Source organism: Bufo bufo, chromosome 2 (assembly GCF_905171765.1).
Source record: "Bufo bufo chromosome 2, aBufBuf1.1, whole genome shotgun sequence".
In the NCBI taxonomy this organism is placed as follows: Eukaryota; Metazoa; Chordata; class Amphibia; order Anura; family Bufonidae; genus Bufo; species Bufo bufo.
In genome coordinates, this window is record NC_053390.1 from 532480184 (window position 1) to 532492906 (window position 12723).

The 12723-nt window shown below is 45.9% G+C and overlaps 1 protein-coding gene across 2 annotated transcripts in view; it reads right to left on the minus strand.

Annotated features, from left to right (window-relative positions):
- Positions 1-12723, minus strand: part of ARHGAP24 (Rho GTPase activating protein 24) — a 748539-nt gene that overhangs the window by 683164 nt on the left and 52652 nt on the right. The gene's annotated exons all lie outside the window — the stretch shown is intronic.

Here is a 12723-nt window from a genome sequence, read left to right on the forward strand (position 1 = left end):
CAGGTATTTTGGATGTGGAAATGGTACACAGGAGAAATACCGCAGATAATTTCGCTGATGTCAGCAGCGACTAATATAAAGTTACAGGGATTGTCATAGGTATTTGGGATGTGGAAACTTTACACAGGAGAAATACTGCAGATAATGGTGCTGATGTCACCAGCGGCTAATAAAAAATTATAGGGAATGTCACAGGTATTTGGGATGTGGAAACACAGGAGATGTACCCCAGGTAATGTCACTGTCCGGAGCGGACACTGTCTACGGAAAAAGTACACTAGATGTCACTGTCACACTAGATGTCACTGATATTTTTTGGATGTGCACACGTTACACAGGAGATGTAGCGCAGCTGTCACTGTCCGCAGCGGACACCGTCTACGGAAAAAGTACACTGTATGTCACAGATATTTTTTGGACACGCACACGTTACACAGGTAGCGCAGATAATGTCGCTGTCTGCAGCGGCCTAACTATTGCACGCTATGTAGCACAGTAGCTAAAAATAGATATTGCTGCCACACACAATAGTACTTAAAAGGACTTTGGGGTCTTTAATGTTTTATCAATTTTGCGCAGGTTGCACTAAAAATATATATTGCTGCTGCCACACACAACAATAGTCCTTAAAAGGACTTTTGGGTATCTTTTCCTTCTTCAGCACAGCTCTCCCTGACTAAGTATGAGCCGAACATATAGCTATATAGCACCCGATGACCCGTTCTGGCCAGCCATTCACTAATGCCAGTAATCAACATGGCTACAGCATTACAGCCAACAAACGTGCGGGGAGGAGACTCGAGCATTGCACTCGAGCACATGCGGTATTCAGCCGAATACCGCCATGTGCTGAGCATCAAGATGCTCGAGCCGAACTGGTGTTCGGCCGAGCATGCTCGATCAACACTATTAATTATAAATATATTACCAAATACCTTTTATCAGTTATAATGGCTTGTTTTGTCCAGGGAGCGATCATTAAGAGAAATAAAATGGCTACCATCCTACTAGTCCACACAAAACCTGTCCTAATTATACAGGAGGACAAGTTAAAGAGCTGCGCCATCTTTCTTTCTTACTTGTCAGGGATTGTGATCCTTAATACAGTTTAATATGATCTTCATATGAATCTCTGTAGGAATGGAGTTCATTAGGAGACATGAAGTACAGAGAGGATAGTGGGGGTGTAGATAATGAGCAGCAGCTTTTGTAAGCAGTCTCCATTACCACAGTCTGTCCTGTCCTGTCCGTCCTCTCTGTACTTCATGTCTCCTCATGAACTCCATTATTACAGAGATTAAGCTGAAGATCTTTTCATCTGTATTCAGGATCATAATCCCTGACAAGTAGAGCAGAGAGGAGAATGAGGCAGCTCTTTACCTCAGTGTTGTGAAGTAACTTGTCCTCCTGTGTGATTAGGACAGATTTTGTGTGTACTAATAGGAAGGCGGCCATTGCATTTCTCCTACTGAGTGCTCCCTAGACAAAATAAACCATTATAGCTAATGAAATGTATTTGGGACTATATTTATACTAAAGTAATATTTGAGTATTTTCATTTTCTTAATTCTCAAGGAACACCTTTAATGATCCATCACAAAATTCTAAAAAAGAGTATCGTTCTTCCATATGCAAATGTGCAGCTAAGTGCTCTGAGAACAGGCCAAAACCTGTGCTCCTCCTGCTTCCTCTGCAAGCCTTCACTCTCCTTCACAAGATAACTATACAAGAACCTGGCCCTGCCAATCAAGAAGGGTGGAGCTGGCAGAGGTACAGGAGAAGGTTCATAGAGTGGCTTGGGACCACCCTTTGTGCATATAACTTCTAATTTGCATATGACTTAGAAGTATTTGTTCTCCAGAATGAAGCAATGGATCTCTACATGAAAGGTTTCATTACATAAAGTTGAGTTAGCCCTACGAGACATTGTGCTCGATTTACTAGTGAATTTCCTTGTGAAAGACACCTTTGAGGCTAAAGTAAAGGAGCTCTGGGTCATGGAGACCCTGGGGGAAATTCATCATTCCCCCTATGCCTCTTGTAGAAAAGCTGAAAATCCACTAGATTTGCAACTTTTCAATGCATTTGAAACCTTTCTAGTCACAATCTGCATTTTACACCACTGTCACCAAGTCTACAAAAAGGGAGTGTGACGAGGGAGTTGAGTGTTGCGAGGGCAGGACCATCAGCTAAGTCATCATTATTTATGCAAGAAGCTGATGTAAATAATAAGTGAAATATACGCCAGCTCCAAGCTGCCATATATTTCTTTCCAGCACATGAAGAGATGGAAGAGGCAGATAATTTATGATGAGACCTATGCCTCTTCATAAATGACATGCCTCCTATGGCAACGCAGGCCCTATCAAGGTTGGTGTAGCACACGCCTACTTTGATAAAGCCCTTGTGCTTTACTGTACATCATTTTGCCCAAACAGTAAATCTTGCAAAGGGGAAAATGCATCCTCATAGGTCTGTGTTTCAGTTTGGCTTTCATCAACTTTACTAGTAAATGCACTTTAGACCAAATCATATAGAGACTACTATTTTCATTTCCTGATGGCTAAGGCAAACTCCAGCATGGAGAAGGACAGAAGGAAAGAGCTGTACTGTTATGTATAAAAGGTATGGTTGTGAAGAAAGTACAAGTTCCTACTGTAACTGTGACTGCTATAACTATTATGGGGGATCTGGAGCAGCTGAAAAGCAGCATGCAAAAAAGAAAAATAGAGCAGTCTCCTCTGCTTGCCATGTTTCTGTCTCTGGTCCTCTAGTAGATCAGCTAACTCAGTTTCAATGAAAAGTATAAAAGCTATAAAACATTATAAAAGATTATCCATTCCTAATCTATAGGTCGGATGTCTGGAGTTTCACTTACGGTAAAACAATTTGTTTTGTTGCTTTAGCTGGAAATGCAAATATTTTAGGGGTCCTTTGTCAGAAATGTTAATAGTATCTTAAGATATTCTTCAGCAGGTGAGTTTCCGATGCTGCATTTATGGTGTACAGGTTGAGGTATATGTTAAGAGCTGTCAGAATGCACTGAAGCAAATCTTTTATCCCCTTCCATGCCATACTATGTACTGTTCAGTCAGTGAATTCAACTGAAAAGAGCACAGCGTGTGACTAGCACAGAGCCATGGACTCAGCAGCCTCTATCAAGCACAGCTTCCCTCAGACAACATACAAGGAACTTCATGTTTGAAGTGTAAGGCCTATTGCCCACAACCTTTATCACTGACTTCTCTGCTCTAGGGCACAATGTGTCCATCAAAGCTTGGTTCTATTTTACTCACAATAGCTACTCTTAAAGAAGAGTCATTTCATTGATGTGATTATCCTATCAAGTCCTATCCTATCAAATGCCTTAGCTTGAGAATTCTTAAAGACAAAAGAGCAGGTGCTTAATGTGTCTGCATTTCACAAAAAAAACAACCAATTGACTTTGTGTTTGTTTTTAGGTAGAAGCTTGGTCATCCTTGTTAGGGTATGGCCACAGGACTAGGATACCTGGTGCAGTTATGAAAACCATAGGATTTCACCTCTTTTTTTTTTTTTATGTACTCCTGGTTTTGACTTCCAAAACAGCATCAGGAAATCTGATCATATGGCCATACCCTTAGTGTAGAGTTTTTTATTTGAATATCCATTATTAAAAGGTCAACTTATGAAGTGGACTTATATTTAGCATATGTCTCCACATAGTGTAAATGGTGCAGATTTTCTACACCAAATAGTACAAATTTTGCTGCAGATTTCAGTGTGAAACTGCTACAGATTTGCTACAGACTCTTTGCTTTTGCAAAGGGTGAAATCTACAACCGCATTTGACACGTTATATGGGGATTTTCTGGCGGCAAGCAGTCACAATGAAAATCTCATCCACTTTGCTGCTACTATAAACATTGTGGATATTACACTTGTAATTCCACAGAGAAAAACCTGCATCATTTACACTACATGTGGCCATACCTTAAAGAGGTTTTCCAGTTACACAATAAACTAGATAGTGTCGTTTCTGAAGAAACCACAGGATGTTGGCTTGAAAATGCTAGAGCCCCAGGGGCACGGAGGGGGGGATTGCTTAACAAAGCACAAGCAACCTCCACAGCTATGGGCCGAAGAAGTGTGCAAAGTTACAAAATTGTACTCCTAAAACTGTGGGAGGAGTAGCACTCTATTGAAAAGTAATGAGAGAAATTTGATTGGTTAATGGTGGCTCCACCCACTTTTTCTAACCTTGAAATGGAAACACCCAATGATCAAATGGGTCAGGGACTCCCAGGCTATGAGCTGTGCGCTACGATTGGCCAGCGCTGCAGCAAGGGACAACCCTAATACAAAAACTCCGCCCAGTACAACAGAGGGAGCTGCAGACACCAGAGCCTAAACCGGGCGAACGGAGCAGCGCCCAGACATACTAGTAAGTGCAGGGGGACCCCTGGGCGCCGCTCTGCCCACTGATATAGTTAGTTTTTAGTTTTTAAACTAGTGAAAGGTCCTCTTTAAATACTGAACAAAACAACGTAGGCAGCTCTCACCTGTATATCCTTGGCTTGAGCGTCTGGATGCGCTATCAGTTAAACCTCAGAAAAATCTATTACTCTGGCTTAAATACTGTGCAACAGCTTTTAATTTTTTTTTATTGAAGTCAAGAGGGAAAATCTGATTGGTTGTTTGTGGCACCGCCCACTTTTTAGAGTCCCCGAAATGTGACAGAAATTTTCAGGTTGACCCCATGACTAAGCGACCCAAGTTTGGTGAGTTTAACTTCAAATTTGTACGAGTGGCAAAAGTTTACAATTTCCAATTAAAGTCTATGGCAAAAAGTGGGGTCTTCGGGGGGCCGCCCCACGGACACAGAGGGTGGGATAGGTTAACAAAGCACAAGCAACCTATTCGGGTATGTGCCGAACAAGTGTGCAAAGTTTCTGTCACGGATGGTGTACAGGAAACAAGACAATACCAAATAAACAATGTCTCTCTGGATCCACAACTAAGGAACAAAGGGAGACCCCTGCAATAGACCTGCCGCTCTCCCTCACTGCTCAGCCTATGCGAACACCCCAAAGGTGGATGGCCGCATATCCACGTTCCTCGGCTATCTATTACCTGAAGACCCTACAATAGTGAAGGGACACGACCACCGGCTCCCTACACTGACACGGAGGGAGTCAGGGTCACCTGGATCCAGAAAAGACAAAATCATAAATACATAAACAGCACTTATCTTGCAGACGACTGACGACTGAGGACTGGGAACTGGGAACAGCATGCACACACACTCCAGGAAGTTGTATCAGCCGCACACTACTGCATTATGGGGAGGAACTTAAAGGGTAGCAATCAGTCCAACTGCATGACAGCTGAGATAGACTAACGAGATGAGAAACTAAACCAAAACAAAGAAATTCAAGGAGGAGGATCTGAGAAGCTCCTGTGAGCGCTTCTCAGCTGTCTGGCTGTGACAGTACCCCTCCCTCTAGGAGTGGACTCCGGACACTCAGAGCCCACCTTCTCAGGATGGGACCTATGGAAAGCCCTGATGAGACGAGAGGCCTTAATGTCCGTCACTGGGACCCACATCCTCTCCTCAGGACCATAACCCTCCCAATGAACGAGGTACTGGAGGGAACCGCGGACAAGACGAGAATCCACAATCCTAGAGACCTGAAATTCAAGATTTCCATCAACCATAATCGGAGGAGGAGGCAAAGGCGAGGGTACAATAGGTTGAACATAAGGTTTCAATAAGGACTTATGAAAAACATTATGGATCTTCCAAGTCTGAGGAAGATCAAGACGGTAGGCAACAGGATTGATGACAGACAGGATCTTGTAAGGCCCAATAAACCTAGGACCCAACTTCCAGGAGGGAACCTTTAATTTGATATTCTTGGTAGACAACCACACCAGATCACCAACATTCAGGTCCGGACCAGGCACACGTCTCTTATCCGCCACACGCTTATATCTCTCACTCATGCTCTTTAGATTATCCTGAATCTTTTGCCAAATAGATGACAAAGACGAGGAGAATCTGTCCTCATCAGGCAAACCAGAAGAGCCCTCTCCCGAGAAAGTCCCAAACTGCGGATGGAACCCATATGCACCAAAAAATGGTGACTTATCAGAGGACTCCTGACGACGGTTATTTAAAGCAAACTCAGCAAGGGACAAAAAAGAACACCAATCCTCCTGATTCTCCGCCACAAAACAGCGCAGATATGTCTCCAGATTCTGATTGACGCGCTCTGTCTGGCCATTCGACTGTGGATGGAAAGCAGAAGAGAATGACAACCGAACCCCCAAGCGAGAACAGAAAGCCTTCCAGAATCTGGAAACAAACTGCGTGCCCCTATCAGAGACTATGTCTGAAGGAATCCCATGCAATTTGACAATGTGGTCAATAAATGCCTGCGCCAGCGTCTTAGCATTGGGCAAACCAGGAAAAGGGATAAAATGCACCATTTTGCTAAAACGGTCCACCACCACCAGAATCACAGACTTCCCCGAGGAACGAGGCAAGTCCGTTATGAAGTCCATGGACAGATGTGTCCAAGGACGGGAAGGAATGGGCAAAGGAAGGAGAGGACCTGATGGCCGTGAATGAGGGACCTTGGCACGAGCGCAAGTCTCGCAAGCTGCCACAAAACCCTCAACCGACTTACGAAGCGCAGGCCACCAGAATCTCCGAGCGATGAGATCCAGTGTGGCTCTTGCCCCCGGGTGCCCAGCAAGGACCGTGTCGTGGTGTTCTTTAAAAATCTTGTGTCTCAAAGCGAGAGGCACAAACAACCTCCCAGGAGGACAAAGATCAGGAGCTTCTGACTGGGCTGCCTGCACCTCTGCCTCCAATTCAGGAAAAAGAGCAGAGACCACCACACCTTCAGCCAAAATGGGACCCGGGTCTTCAAAATTCCCACCTCCCGGAAAACAACGTGACAGGGCATCTGCCTTCACATTCTTAACCCCAGGGCGGAACGTAACAACAAAATTAAACCTTGAAAAGAACAAAGACCATCTGGCCTGTCTCGGGTTCAGACGCTTGGCTGACTCCAAGTAGGCCAGATTTTTATGGTCAGTAAACACGGTAATAGGGTGTCTGGCTCCCTCTAGCCAATGGCGCCATTCCTCAAAAGCCAACTTGATGGCCAACAATTCCCTATCTCCCACATCATAATTTCTCTCTGCGGAGGAGAGTTTCTTTGAGAAAAAGGCACACGGTTGCCATTTGGCAGGAGAGGAACCCTGAGACAAGACCGCACCCACCCCTACCTCAGAAGCATCAACCTCAACTATGAAGGGTAACGAAATATCAGGTTGTACTAGGATGGGCAAATGCATCTTTTAATCCCTCTGAAAGACCATAGCAAAATTGACTTCGGAGAGCAGCATCATTCCAACCCGTATCTGCTGCCCATCTCCGAAATTCTGAACAGTATATCTCTGCGGATTGTTTACCCTGGCATGACAGACGTAGTCTAGACTCAGCCAGAGCAATACGATCCGGATCATCATATATCTGACCCAGGGCTAAAAAGAATTCATCCACTGAACGAAGGGGCCGTGCCCCCTCCGGCAGCGAAAAGGCCCAGGACTGAGCGTTACCCCTGAGCAGCGATATAATGATCCCCACCCTCCGTTCTTCATCACCAGAAGAATGGGGAAGAAGGCGAAAATGGAGTTTGCAAGCCTCTCTAAAATGCACAAAATTCTCACAACCCCCGGAGAACGTATCCGGGAGCGAGATCTTAGGCTCAGCACAAACTCCATGAACGCAAGCTGAACCGGTCACTTGAAACTGAGAAAAAGTCTTACGGAGATCAGCTACCTCCAAAGAAAGACCCTGAAAGCGTTCAGCCAAAAGTGAAACCGGATCCATGCTTGAGACGGTTTTGGCGGCTGATAATGTCACGGATGGTGTACAGGAAACAAGACAATACCAAATAAACAATGTCTCTCTGGATCCACAACTAAGGAACAAAGGGAGACCCCTGCAATAGACCTGCCGCTCTCCCTCACTGCTCAGCCTATGCGAACACCCCAAAGGTGGATGGCCGCATATCCACATTCCTCGGCTATCTATTACCTGAAGACCCTACAATAGTGAAGGGACACGACCACCGGCTCCCTACACTGACACGGAGGGAGTCAGGGTCACCTGGATCCAGAAAAGACAAAATCATAAATACATAAACAGCACTTATCTTGCAGACGACTGACGACTGAGGACTGGGAACTGGGAACAGCATGCACACACACTCCAGGAACCCTCCACTACTGCATTATGGGGAGGAACTTAAAGGGTAGCAATCAGTCCAACTGCATGACAGCTGAGATAGACTAACGAGATGAGAAACTAAACCAAAACAAAGAAATTCAAGGAGGAGGATCTGAGAAGCTCCTGTGAGCGCTTCTCAGCTGTCTGGCTGTGACAGTTTCATAATTGTACTCCTAAAACTGTGGGAGGAGTAGCGTATAGAAAATAGCTGGCAGTGCATGGCCATGGTCACATGCACCTCTGCAGCCAATGACTGGCTTCAGCAGTGACATGCTGCTTGTGGCCACATCACCGCTGAAGCCATTCATTGGCTGCAGAAGTGCATGTGACCATGGCCATGCACTGCCAGGTGTAAACAGCGCAGGGACTGGAAGATGGGGGCAGTGCAGAGCAGAGGACCAGAGCTGCGGGGATAAGGTAAGTAGAACTCTTCGGTTTCAGGGGCCATGCTGCAGCACAATATTCGGGACAATTACTGGGAAATAGTGTTCATAGGAGCGCTCATATCTTATATCTGCCGCTGATCAGTCGATAAACAAGGAATCGTTTGTTTGTCGGCTGATTTGCATATCAGGATGAAAGGTTTACAATTATCGGCAGCACATCTCACTGTGTAATCAGGGATGGGCTGCCAATAAACAATATAACTAAATGAAGGTGGAATGACTGTGATAGTGATCATTCCTCCCCAATCACTTTGCAATGGCTTGTGTAATACGCCGATGCAAATGAGCGCCGATCGACTTTTTTTTAAATTTGTGGCCCCTTGAAATAGAGCCATGTGACAATGCGGCCCTTAGACCAAAAAAGGTTGTGCACCCCTGCTATAGAGCATGAGTTCTTAAACATCCACTATTGACAGATGAAAGGGTGGAGAGCAGGAAGCCCAAAAGTCAGAGTTGTTTATGAGACTGTGGTGTCACGCTCTACTGCAAGAGAAGCTGAACAGCTGCACAAACATATTACTTACTGCTTAGTGTGTTAATTGTGCATCTTACAAGCAAGACATTGCTTTATTGCTCAACACTGCCCTATAGGAATCCCTGGTTATCATATTATGAAGACATGCCAGGCATCTGTACTATAATTCTCAACATATCCATAACTTCCAGGAGTTTGCTAGTATAAAAAATCCTCCCCCCCAAAAAACCACCTTTGACTTTGGGCTTTATCTGGCTTGTTTTCCCTATTTAAGAGAATGGGGTTTCACAATACCGGAGACAGCTCATTATTTTTTACTTTTCCATTCACATGCCCATATGAGGGCTTTTTTCAGGACAAAGTGTACTTTCTAATGGCACCATTTAATTGGGGAGTTAAAAATAAAATATTAATTTTAGTAATTATTTGGTGTAATTGAAAAAACACAGTTTAACAGGTTTTGTTTTACAGCATTCACTGTAAGGAAAAATATACTGGTCAGTATATTTACTGTGATACCAACTTGTTAAAGAGAACCTGTCATCACCTTTATGCTGCCCATACTAACAGCAGAATAAAGTAGAGACAGGTGAGTTGATTTCAGTGGTCTGTCATTTATAAGTTAAAAGTAAGTGGTTGCCGAGAACCAACATCACAATCATTGCAGATTGGGCCTGGAAAAGAGTCATGGTGTCACGGTCACTCCCATGCTAGGTGTCAGAAGGTCGGAGAGGCTGTCTGCAGTGATGTCATCTGACAGCCTCTTTTAATTTCACTTTGTTGTTGATGGTAATGACCACACCTCTAGTCAGGTGCAGCATAATGCTCATTACTATTTAAGTCTGGCTACTCCCTTCACTCCTTGCGGTGTATAGCTTCATTTGCAAGTGGAAGAGCTGGTGTGTGTTGTCTCTTCTGGTGTTCCTGCTCTTTCTTTTACTTCAGGAGTTAAGTGTCTCATTCCTTTGTATTTGTTTTGTGTTGTTTCCCCTGCCTTCTGGTATCTGCTATGATTCAAGACCCCTGTTCCTTCAGCTTAAGGAACTGGTCGTCTTTGGGCCCTATCACTACCTCAGGGCATTGCAGGGTAGACAGGCTTTAGGTTCCAGTGATACCACTGATGTCCGTTCATTAGATTAGCAGTCAGGGCTAGGGTTAGAATTCATTAGGTGGTGACCCTTTTCCTCTCCCTAGCTTCTATGCCAGATACCTCCCCCCCCCTCTTGTATTTGATGCAGTGTTCCCTCCCACACCTCGTCGTGACATTATACACCGCCAAAACCGCCATTTTGTTTGTATCAGTGCGGCAATGGATCCAATCCCTGCACTGGTCGGACAACTACAGGGGTTGTCTTTGGAGGTAGCTGACCTCCGCAATAACATCGCACAGATCCAGAGACCTCTGGCAGCTGGTTCCGACTGTGGGACAGTGATAATTTCACCCTGTTTAGGGAGTCATGTAAATTATATTTTAAGCTGCGTCCTCGTTTTTCTGGCGATGAGAGTCAAGGAGTGGGTATCATCATGTCGCTGCTTAACCTGTTACGTACACAGGGCGTATAGGTACGCCCTGATGTCCTGGTACGTATAGGTACGCCCTGTGTATTTCCGATCACTGCTGCGCGGTGGGCGGTGATCGTAACAAGGTGCCTCCTCAAATTATTGAGCAGGCACCTTGGTACAATGCCCAGGTGGGTCCTGTGACCCCCCATGTCGGTGATCGCAGCAAACCGCAGGTCAATTCAGACCTGCGGTTTTCTGCGTTTCTGGGTTATTCGGGTCTCTGGTGACACGATAACCCGGGTAATAACCTCTCAGGATCGCTTCTGATTGGCTGGCTGGGCAGGTGGGCAGGCACAGCGGCAATTTTGAATTGCCGGAGCTCCTCTCCCCACTCATACAGGTCTGTGGAGCGGGAGAGAGAGGAGCTCAGCTGTACTGTGTTTTTTTTTAATGTTTTTTTTGCATGCGCTGACTGTGGCCGGCACTCTTAGCGTCCGGCCACTGATAGCGCATCGTCCAGCACAGCGCTGATCAGCTTCGTACCGCTGATCAGTGCGTTTGAATCTATTTTATTTTTTAATTTTTTCTACACTTTTTGGGATTTTCTAACTTTTTTAATTAGTATTATTAGTAAAGTACGCAAACACCCGTCCCCCACATACACGCACACTAAATAAAGTTTTTCACGCACGCACACACATGCACACACACACACACACACACTCCCCTATGGCCCGCCGGACGTTCTCGGCCGAGGAGGCATACGCCCTGCTTGCCTCCGAATCCGAGAGTCCCAGTGAGGACGAGGATGACCCCACTTTCTTCTTGTCATCCGCGTCCTCCTCATCATCTAGCGATAATGATGAGCCCCCAAGGCGACCGCCATGCCAGGGACCCTATGGCCCACACTAGTACGAGCAACTCTGGGGCTCCTACTAGTTTTCCGGCCCACCAGATAAGTCCACCTGAGCCACCTACTGGTGATCTTGTCTGGTGTACCCCAGAGCATTTTGAGCCTGCGATTCCTGATTTTGTTGGCCAAGCAGGAATCCAGATTCACACAGTGGGCTTCACTGAATATAATGCAGCATGTCCCCCCCAAGGTGATCCTGCCTATGACCGCCAGTACAAAATCAGGCCGGTCATCGATCACTTCCGGGCCAAATTTTTGGAGGCCTATGTATCTGGAAGGGAGGTCGCGGTTGATGAGTCTCTCATTGTTTTCAAGGGGAGACTCATTTTCCGCCACTATGTTCCCTCTAAGCGGGTGAGGTATGCCGTGAAGCTGTACAAACTTTGTGAGAGTACCTCAGGGTACACTTACAAGTTTCGTGTGTATGAGGGGCGAGATTCCCGTATTCAACCCCTAGAATGTCCCCCCACTTGTGTGGGACCTTATGCACCCACTGCTAGATAAAGGTTACCACCTGTACGTGGAAAACTTTTATACTAGTATCCCCTTGTTCCAGTCCCTCGCCGCCAGATCCACGTCCGCTTGTGGGACCGTGCGGAAAAATCAACGCAGCCTCACTACCCACCCCCTCCAGGTACCTATCCCCAGGGGTGAGACCCGTGCCCTTAACAGTGGAAACCTGTTGCTGGTCAGATATAAGGACAAGAGGGATGTTCTTGTACTGTCCACAATTCACGGTAACGGCATCACCCCTATCCCTGTGCGAGGTACCGCGGCAACGGTCCTCAAGACCGATTGTATCGTTGACTACAATTGGTATATGGGAGCAGTTGATCTCTCTGATCAAGTCCTCAGGCCATATAATGCCATGCGCAAAACCCGGGCATGGTACAAGAAAGTTGCGGTCTACTTGGTAAAGGTTGCCACTAGAGTTGAGCGAACACCTGGATGTTCGGGTTCGAGAAGTTCGGCCGAACTTCCCGGAAATGTTCGGGTTCGGGATCCGAACCCGATCCGAACTTCGTCCCGAACCCGAACCCCATTGAAGTCAATGGGGACCCGAACTTTTGGGCACTAAAAAGGCTGTAAAACAGCCCAGGAA